Source organism: Rutidosis leptorrhynchoides, chromosome 1, assembly GCF_046630445.1.
Source record: "Rutidosis leptorrhynchoides isolate AG116_Rl617_1_P2 chromosome 1, CSIRO_AGI_Rlap_v1, whole genome shotgun sequence".
NCBI classification, from domain to species: Eukaryota; Viridiplantae; Streptophyta; class Magnoliopsida; order Asterales; family Asteraceae; genus Rutidosis; species Rutidosis leptorrhynchoides.
The window spans coordinates 629510399-629521937 of NC_092333.1; positions in this window are offsets into that span (position 1 = coordinate 629510399).

Consider the following 11539-nt stretch of genomic DNA (forward strand, 5'->3'; position numbering starts at 1 on the left):
ACTTACACTTTCAGTCTTTGACAATCAATAAACTTATCAGATTTCCTCCCAGACTTTTTGAAAATCACTTGCACACATTTGTAAATAATCTTAAACTTAGTTCTCACTTGAGATGGCACAAATTTTTTAGGTAGTCAATTGAGCACAATAAATTGACGTTGTCCGCTATCACCTTGATGTACTTTCGATTTGATTGAACAGGAACATCTCACGATGTTTCTAGCAACCCTGTCATCCATGAGCTTCTACCTTAAACTTATACCTTTCGATTCAGAAGGCTTTGTTTATCTCAATTTTATTGCATGCTCCGTAATAACACAATTAGCAGTCGCTATAAACCCCATGTGAAATGTCCCGTTCTTATTGATTAAAAACGTTCCATATTAATTGATTTCGTTGCGAGGTTTTGACCTCTATATGAGACGTTTTTCAAAGACTGCATTCATTTTTAAACAAACCATAACCTTTATTTCATCAATAAAGGTTTAAAAAGCTTTACGTAGATTATCAAATAATGATAATCTAAAATATCCTGTTTACACACGACCATTACATAATGGTTTACAATACAAATATGTTACAACAAAATAAGTTTCTTGAATGCAGTTTTTACACAATATCATACAAGCATGGACTCCAAATCTTGTCCTTATTTAAGTATGCGACAGCGGAAGCTCTTAATAATCACCTGAGAATAAACATGCTTAAAACGTCAACAAAAATGTTGGTGAGTTATAGGTTTAACCTATATATATCAAATCGTAACAATAGACCACAAGATTTCATATTTCAATACACATCCCATACATAGAGATAAAAATCATTCATATGGTGAACACCTGGTAACCGACAATAACAAGATGCATATATAAGAATATCCCCATCATTCCGGGACACCCTTCGGATATGATATAAATTTCGAAGTACTAAAGCATCCGGTACTTTGGATGGGGTTTGTTAGGCCCAATAGATCTATCTTTAGGATTCGCGTCAATTAGGGTGTCTGTTCCCTAATTCTTAGATTACCAGACTTAATAAAAAGGGGCATATTCGATTTCGATAATTCAACCATAGAATGTAGTTTCACGTACTTGTGTCTATTTTGTAAATCATTTATAAAACCTGCATGTATTCTCATCCCAAAAATATTAGATTTTAAAAATGGGACTATAACTCACTTTCACAGATTTTTACTTCGTCGGGAAGTAAGACTTGGCCACTGGTTGATTCACGAACCTATAACAATATATACATATATATCAAAGTATGTTCAAAATATATTTACAACACTTTTAATATATTTTGATGTTTTAAGTTTATTAAGTCAGCTGTCCTCGTTAGTAACCTACAACTAGTTGTCCACAGTTAGATGTACAGAAATAAATCGATAAATATTATCTTGAATCAATCCACGACCCAGTGTATACGTATCTCAGTATTGATCACAACTCAAACTATATATATTTTGGAATCAACCTCAACCCTGTATAGCTAACTCCAACATTCACATATAGAGTGTCTATGGTTGTTCCGAAATATATATAGATGTGTCGACATGATAGGTCGAAACATTGTATACGTGTCTATGGTATCTCAAGATTACATAATATATAATACAAGTTGATTAAGTTATGGTTGGAATAGATTTGTTACCAATTTTCACGTAGCTAAAATGAGAAAAATTATCCAATCTTGTTTTACCCATAACTTCTTCATTTTAAATCCGTTTTGAGTGAATCAAATTGCTATGGTTTCATATTGAACTCTATTTTATGAATCTAAACAAAAAAAGTATAGGTTTCTAGTCGGAAAAATAAGTTACAAGTCGTTTTTGTAAAGGTAGTCATTTCAGTCGAAAGAACGACGTCTAGATGACCATTTTAGAAAACATACTTCCACTTTGAGTTTAACCATAATTTTTGGATATAGTTTCATGTTCATAATAAAAATCATTTTCTCAGAATAACAACTTTTAAATCAAAGTTTATCATAGTTTTTAATTAACTAACCCAAAACAGCCCGCGGTGTTACTACGACGGCGTAAATCCGGTTTTACGGTGTTTTTCGTGTTTCCAGGTTTTAAATCATTAAGTTAGCATATCATATAGATATAGAACATGTGTTTAGTTGATTTTAAAAGTCAAGTTAGAAGGATTAACTTTTGTTTGCGAACAAGTTTAGAATTAACTAAACTATGTTCTAGTGATTACAAGTTTAAACCTTCGAATAAGATAGCTTTATATGTATGAATCGAATGATGTTATGAACATCATTACTACCTTAAGTTCCTTGGATGAACCTACTGGAAAAGAGAAAAATGGATCTAGCTTCAATGGATCCTTGGATGGCTCAAAGTTCTTGAAGCAAAATCATGACACGAAAACAAGTTCAAGTAAGATCATCACTTGAAATAAGATTGTTATAGTTATAGAAATTGAACCAAAGTTTGAATATGATTATTACCTTGTATTAGAATGATAACCTACTGTAAGAAACAAAGATTTCTTGAGGTTGGATGATCACCTTACAAGATTGGAAGTGAGCTAGCAAACTTGAAAGTATTCTTGATTTTATGAAACTAGAACTTTTGGAATTTATGAAGAACACTTAGAACTTGAAGATAGAACTTGAGAGAGTTCAATTAGATGAAGAAAATTGAAGAATGAAAGTGTTTGTAGGTGTTTTTGGTCGTTGGTGTATGGATTAGATATAAAGGATATGTAATTTTGTTTTCATGTAAATAAGTCATGAATGATTACTCATATTTTTGTAATCTTATGAGATATTTCATGCTAGTTGCCAAATGATGGTTCCCACATGTGTTAGGTGACTCACATGGGCTGCTAAGAGCTGATCATTGGAGTGTATATACCAATAGTACATACATCTAAAAGCTGTGTATTGTACGAGTACGAATACGGGTGCATACGAGTAGAATTGTTGATGAAACTGAACGAGAATGTAATTGTAAGCATTTTTGTTAAGTAGAAGTATTTTGATAAGTGTATTGAAGTCTTTCAAAAGTGTATAAATACATATTAAAACACTACATGTATATACATTTTAACTGAGTCGTTAAGTCATCGTTAGTCGTTACATGTAAGTGTTGTTTTGAAACCTTTAGGTTAACGATCTTGTTAAATGTTGTTAACCCAATGTTTATAATAACAAAAGAGATTTTAAATTATTATATTATCATGATATTATGATGTACGAATATCTCTTAATATGATATATATACATTAAATGTCGTTACAACGATAAACGTTACATATATGTCTCGTTTCAAAATCATTAAGTTAGTAGTCTTGTTTTTACATATGTAGTTCATTGTTAATATAATTAATGATATGTTTACTTATCATAATATCATGTTAACTATATATATAACCATATATATGTCATCATATAGTTTTTTACAAGTTTTAACGTTCGTGAATCACCGGTCAACTTGGGTGGTCAATTGTCTATATGAAACCTATTTCAATTAATCAAGTCTTAACAAGTTTGATTGCTTAACATGTTGGAAACATTTAATCATGTAAACATCAATCTCAATTAATATATATAAACATGGAAAAGTTCGGGTCACTACACCATGCTTGAGCGGAAAGCTAATATTGATAGAATGATATGATGATTTTGGGGGTGATGGAATTCTAAGTCAGAATACCCTCCAGAAGATATCCCCAGCTATCTAGATCAATCTGCACAACCCATATCACAAACAATAGATGAAACGTCCCTTTAAATGATAAGCCAAAATCCTGCTAAAATTATGATTTCCAGGACACACAGAATGATTTGAGTTTTCTAGATCTGAAACTCTGGCACTTCTCCCCCTCGGATATAGATAACTTAAATTGTTTGATCAGCATAGCGTTTGATCATCTTTCACATGTAGACTTTAAAGTTGTTTATAGACACGAAGTCTAAACTTTCATAACAAAAATTCTTTGTAGTTGATGTGGTACACCATCTTTATTTCCTCATAAACATATATACATGAATAAATAACCAATAACATAATCCACACTTTTTTTTTTTTTTTTTTGATGTTGCTCTTTTGCTTTTGCAAACTTAAAAATAAATGAAAATAAACTTGAAGTGAAATAACAAATACAACTTTGATGATGATGCACCACACTTAGAGATGAACCACACTGCAACTTTAATCTTTGGCGTTGAAGCAGTCTCCTTTAGCAACTTTCTCAAACCGATGAAATGTATGTGATACAGAATTGCACTTTTCGATCAGTTCATAGTGAGAACACCCCCCTTCGGATACCTGACTAACCTAAGGCGTTTCGGCCCAAGCAATAAAGGTAAATAGAAACTGGTATAGGTTCGAACAGAGTAAACTCACCTTGTGGACTTGCTTGGCAATCCTTCACTAGAGTATAAATCGTAGTAGGGGAGACCTCAACCGTCTGTTGAGTTCCTGAACAATCGTTTCTCAATACATTCTCAGTGATAGGTAGGTGACTACCGTCAACTGCTGTAAACCTTTCCGCAATTTCCTTGCCAAGATTATTTACTTTATGCACAAGTGATCCTCTCATTCCAAAATTCAATCCTCAAAATTTATCAACATTCATTAACTACTCATGTACTACTTACTTTTTACATAGAACGTTTAACATGCAAGTCCAGTAATACAATCATTTCCCAATCTCACATAGCAACTTCTCATTTTCTGATTTTTCTGATTTTTATGGTTTTTTTTTTCATTTTTCAATGTTTTTGTATTTTCTGATGAAGCAATTTTCTCAACTATTCTACTTAACAGAAAACAAATAAACACAATCTTTTTGGTTTTTCAATTTTAAGAATGCATAACATAAAATAAAATGGCCATGCAAAACAGAAAAATAAACTAAGTATCATGCAAAAATGATGCAAAATGCAAATGCAAATATACAAATGATACAGAATGGATGGTTACTTCAATTACTCCCTGTCGGACACAACCTCCGCCCTATCTTTCACTCCTAACACATTTAACAGGAATAGGAAACGAGGTCGGTCAAAAGCTTTTGTAAACAAGTCAGTCCTTTGGGTTGTAGTACCTATTTGTAGGACATCAATTAACTTCTTTTCATAACAGTCCTTAATGAAATGGTACTTGATCCCTATGTGTTTGGTCTTAGAATGATTAACAGGGTTTTTAGTAACAGCAATAGCAGCAGTATTATCAACATATATAGGAGTGTTAGAAATTTACAAACCGTAATCCTGAAGTTGTTGTTGAATCCAGACAACTTGAGAAGTACAACTTGCCACTGCAATATATTCAGCCTCACACGTTGATTGTGCGACTGCCATTTGTTTCTTACACTGCCAACTTACCAACCTGCTACCTAGAAACTAACAACCACCAGAGGTTGATTTGAAGTCTCTCTTACAACCCCCATAATCAGAATCACTAAATGCTGTTAGATCGAACCCATCCTTTCTTGGATACCATAAGCCCAAACTTGGAGTCCCCTTCAGATAACGCATGATCTTCTTTGCTGCTAACATATGATTCACATTCAGTTGTGCCTGATAACGAGCGCACAAACAAGTTGCGAACATGATATCTGGGCGAGACGCCGTCAGATACATTAAAGAACCAATAATAGCCCTGTATAGAGTTGGGTTGAATTTCGGCCCTGTATTTTCTGGTGTAATCCCGTGATTCACCGACAAAGGATTCTTGACAATTCGTTCATCTTCCATCTTGAACCGGCTCAAGATGTCAGCTACATACTTCAATTGATGTAGGAAAATGCCCTTTTCTGTTTGATCAACCTGCAACCCTAAGAAGAAATTAATGGCTCCCAATGAACTCATCTTGAATCGTTTTTGCATTACATCCTGAAACTCATCAACCATTTTCTGATCGGTAGACCAAAGATGATATCGTCCACATATACCTGTACCAACATAATGTCATCACCCCTTTCCTTAATAAATAGGGTCTGATCAATGACCCCTCGTCTAAAATCATTCTCTATCATATAGTTTGACAGAGTAGCATACCAAGCTCTCGGGGCTTGGTGAAGACCATAAAGCGCCTTTTCTAAGAGATACACCTTCTCTAGATGATGTGGATCAACAAAGCCCGACGGCTGAGTCACAAATACAGTCTCTTGAAGAGTACCGTACAAAAATGCACTCTTAACATCCATCTGATAAACTTTAAAACCTTTCCACGAAGCAAATGCCAAAATCATCCGTATTGCCTCAAGTCTGGCAACCGGAGCATATACCTCGTCATAATCAGCTTCTGGAATTTGTTGATACCCCCGCACAACCAATCTTGCTTTGTTCCAGATCACAATACCTTGATCATCTTTCTTATTCTTCAATACCCACTTCAGGCCATACGGCTTACAGCCTGTAGGTGGTATAACCAACCTCCAAACACCCAAATGATTAAATTGTTGAAGTTCTTCCTACATAGCTGAAACCCACTCATCATACTACAATGCATCTTTGACGTCTTCAGGTTTGATTTGCGATACAAAAGCACAGTACGCATTTCTGAAGATTCTTCCGGTCTGATTCAATTCAGTATAAAAAGCAGTAACAACATTTGCGGAGGGTATTACACGCTCGTCCAAAGCAAAAGATTCACCTGTATTAGCTCCTGAAACACCTGTAGGGTTAATCACATAATCATCAAAAAGTTTAGGAAGAGATACCGATCGGCCAGACCGTCGTAGTCCGCCTGTTTCAGTGGTGTCATCTGTATTAGTTTGTAAATGATCCACAGTAACTATTTGTATACGTTCCTCATGTTGAATAGGTTTCTCTAACACAGTTCTAGTGGGTTCCTCAACTGCTAAATCCTCATATACTTCATCCAGATACACTTCCTCCCCCTCAAACTGTAGAGTCGATTCCTCTAATGCCGGAACTAAATCACTAGAATCTGAGTCATCATCATTAGTTCCTGTCACTGGTGCTATATTATCAGTTGCTCTAGGCACTTGAGATTTCACACGCACATCAGACATAAGTTCAGCAGAGATACGCATGTTATACATCATTTGTGTAGCTATCTCTTCATCATCAGAGTCATCCTCTGGAAGATTGAATGAATCAAACAACTTATCATAATCAAACTGAAATGTATACCCTTTACCAGATGGAATTGCTGCATGTCTCTGAACATTAATTTCGGTACATTCTTCAACACATCGTGATTCCAAATTATAAACTCGTTTGCACGCATTCCCATAACCCAAGAACCTACCTGTAACAGCTTTTGGATTGAATTTTCCACCTGTATCTCTAACCATTATAGTACAAAGAGAACCAAACGGTTCGATATGTTTAATGTGAGGTTTTCTTTTCAGCAGCAGCTCATAACATGTCTTGCCATGACGTTTCACAACAAGCACTCTATTCATCGTATAACACGCATTCAAAACTGCTTCACTTCAAAAGGTAACTGGTAATTCTGAGTCAGCCAGCATGGTCCTAGCAGTCTCAATTAAAGTACGATTTTTTCTTTCAGCAACACCATTCATCTGTGCAGTGTAAGGTGAATTGAATTGTAGTTGAATTCCTCTTTCATTACAATACTCTTCCATTTTCTTATTTTTAAACTCTGTCTCATTATCTGTTCGGATCCTTCGAACCCTCAATTTATACAACGTTTCAAGCCTCGTGATCAGCAACTTGATTTGTTCAAAAGTATCAGCTTTACTTTTCAGCATCACAACCCACGTAAATCGTGAGTATTCATCAGTAACCACTAAGCAATAGGAGTGCCCAGTGATACTCTTCTTGTTAGCTGGACCGAATAGATCCATATGAAGCATCTCAAGAGTAGTATCAATGGAATGATGTTTCATAGCCTTGTGTGGTTTCTTAACTTGCTTCCCTTTCTTACACGGCACACAACCATCAGGAGCCTGAAACCCTTTAACATTTACCCCTTCCACTAAACGATTGTGAACTAAATGGTTCATTTTCCAGAAACTCAAATGACCCATCCTTTTATGCTATAACATAGACTCTTGTTCAGAAGCTTTATACACAAAATCCTAATGCCCTGTAGCTGTGTTCACATAAGCCTTTGACATATCCATAATGCACAAGTCTTGACATCTTGGTGCCGTCATAAGAATCATATCATCTGGAGCTTTATAATCTTTTCTCATGATGTAACACTGCTGTTCGTCAAATAAAACTTTGTGCCTCTTTCACACACTTGAGAGACAGACATCAGGTTATTGGACATTTCCTTAACATAGCTCACTTTATCAAAACTGACTTAAGAATTTGAAATCATCCCTTGAGCAGTTATAAATCCTCCTTGATCACCAGCAAAAGAAACCGGTCCACCCTTAATAGATTTAACATCATTCAACAGAGACATGTTTCCTGTCATGTGCCTGGACACCCCACTATCAACAATCCAAGTGTTTTTGTTTGGACTTTAGGTGTGATGACCCGGAAATTTCTGACCAAATTTAAACTTAATCTTTGTATGAGTAACATTTTCGACACGATAAACAAAGTCTGTAAAACTGAATCTCAAAATTTTTGAACTATTTTCATATATTCAAATACCTTTCGGTTGTTCTCGACGATTCGCAAACAATTATATGTATATAGATACATATATATATATATATATACTATAACTTGAAAACGTAACAATGTATTAATTTTTTTGATACCGTACATTAAACTTATTGGTTTAAATATTTATTTGAATATATATGATAAGTTGGAATATTAATTGTATGAATAACTTACGACGTATATTTAAAACGTGTTTATGAATGTTGAAAATATATATTAACTTGGTCATAAAACAATTTGTTATTATATATATATATTAACAAATAGCGAGACAATGATTTATAGAAGTAAATGACCAAAACACTCGAAAGTTTTAAGATACACTTTGAATGATATAGATTATTGATAATTTATGACTATATTTTGACAAAAGTACGAGTCACAAAACGTAAATTGCGAGTTTTCTAAGCGTACGAAAATGCGTTCGAGAAATCGGAACCGGGACATAAGTCGAGTGACAACGTACGAGTCATCGGAACGAAAATTACAAGTCAACTATGCACATGAATTTAATATAATATATAATTAATTATTTAAATTATATATATTATATATATTATATTTAATTATGTCGACAAACAAAAAAACAAAAAATATGTGAGCTGGATCTGACGGCCATGCGATCGCATGAGAAATAGGCATAAAACCCATGCGATCGCATGAGCATCAGAATAAGGAATTATGGCTATAAATACCAGGTTTCTTGCGCATGTTTTTTTGCACATATTACTCCTAAGTATTTATTTATTTATTTATTATTATTATTATTATTATTATTATTATTATTATTATTATTATTATTATTATTATTATTATTAAGATTATTATTATTATTAATCTTAATATTTTTAGTAATATTATACATAAAATATTACGACGAGGTCATGAGCGTGTCACTTTCAAAACAAGCTTCAAACGGGATAGAACTAAGGAAATTATGGGTTATAGCTATGGAGGTTATGGGTAATGTTCATGGGTATTGTTCGCAAGTCAAACCTAGTATTTATCATCTCTGTTGCGTCTACGTACTTTCCTGCAATATTGTATCTCAATATTGATACCTGAGCACTCATATCTTATCTTTTATATATTAATAGTGTATACATGTCTAGTGCTCGAGTATATATTTATACATGCTTGTAGGGGTGGTCAGTATTTGGTTTGAAACTGTTTAACCCGAACACCAAACCAAAACCAAACCGGAAAAAACCAAACCGAATTTGAAAAACGGTTTTCGGATCGAGTCAAAACCGAAACCAAATTTGAATTCGGTTTTTGGTTCGGTGTTCGGTTTTGAAAATTTTGAATTCGGTTTAACCGAAAACCGAATTCAAAACCGAATTAAAAATTTTTATATATTTAATTTGTATATCTATATTTTAATGTCATTATAATTTGGGATCCAATCGATAAAATAGTTTCTCATCAATATGACGATTTGGTAGCTCATATTATAATTATGTTACTCAAATTATTATGTTCTTCTTCTTAATAATAGAAGCAGTAAACGCCATAATTAAGCTGTAAATATTAATAAATCATCGAATTCTTGATAATTTAATAGTATGTCATTGTTTTAGGTTGTAAATAACTAAGACATTAGTAATGCCAAAATTAAACTATCATCGTTCTCAAAATTTTCATAATATTTGGTTTTAACCGAAAATCGAACCGAATCCGAATTCAAATTCGGTTTTCGGTTCGGTTCGGTTTCAACTATGAATTCGGTTTTCGGTTCGGTTTTCGGTTTTGCCCAAAAAAAATTCAAAACCGAATACACCGAACAAACCGAAAACCGAACCGATGAACACCCCTACATGCTTGTATGCTAAATTTCGTCGTTAAACAGTTTATAATGAATCACGAATTAAATACATATATTATTGGTAAAAGGTATATGATATACATGTTTTCGGAAAGCTGGCGAAAAATCAATAACTTTTCATTTAGAAATCACGTAATTTCGATGAACGAATCAAAAGATATGGTCAACTGAATTATAATTGACGTTAATTGGAATTGCTTTTGAATCTGCAATTAATATTTAAACAACCTGTTTATGAGATTGATAAAATACTACTAGCCAAGTAAATGAATCCTTATATAAGGCACGTCTCGTTTTGTTGAACAATTGTCAAAATTGACTTTTTGAAATGATTTTTGATAACTTTTATATGTCGATCTCGAGCATTAGGATTGTGATACACTATAACCTAACCTAGTTTATTAGACATGTAATGACCAACATATGTTCTCTAGGTTGAGATCTACGGTTAATCTTGCATTCCGAGTTACGATCACTTTTTGATGAATGACCTTATGTGCTGCTAAGGTGAGTTTCATTTGCTCCATTTTTAATTGCTTTTGCAATCTATATTTTTGGGCTGAGAATACATGCACTTTATTTTAAACGCAATGGATACAAGTACATACTAAATTCTACACCGAGTTTGAACCGAAAATCCCTTAGCTTTGGTAATTAGTAACTGCCGGTTATAAGAATTGGTGGGCGCGAGTAGTAGTATATGGATCCATAGGGCTTGATATCCCCGTCTGAGCTAGAGCACTAAATTTTTAACGGACGTATGCTATTTGAGAAGCATACATGTTGGTTTGCGTGTATTATTAAGATGATTATACAAAGGGTATAAATTATATATACGTTAAGTTTAGTTACCAGGGTGCTCAATTTCGTAGAATATTTTGATAAACGTTTCGGATGAAACAACTGAAATCTTGTGATCCACCTTTATATACAGATTATGCGAAACACTAAAACTATAAACTCACCAACCTTTGTGTTGACACTTGTTAGCATGTTTATTCTCAGGTTCCCTAGAAGTCTTCCGTTGTTTGCTTATATGTTAGACAAGCTATGTGCATGGAGTCTTACATGGCATATTTATCAAGGAAACTTTGCATTCACCAAATCATCACCATGTATCTTATTTTGACT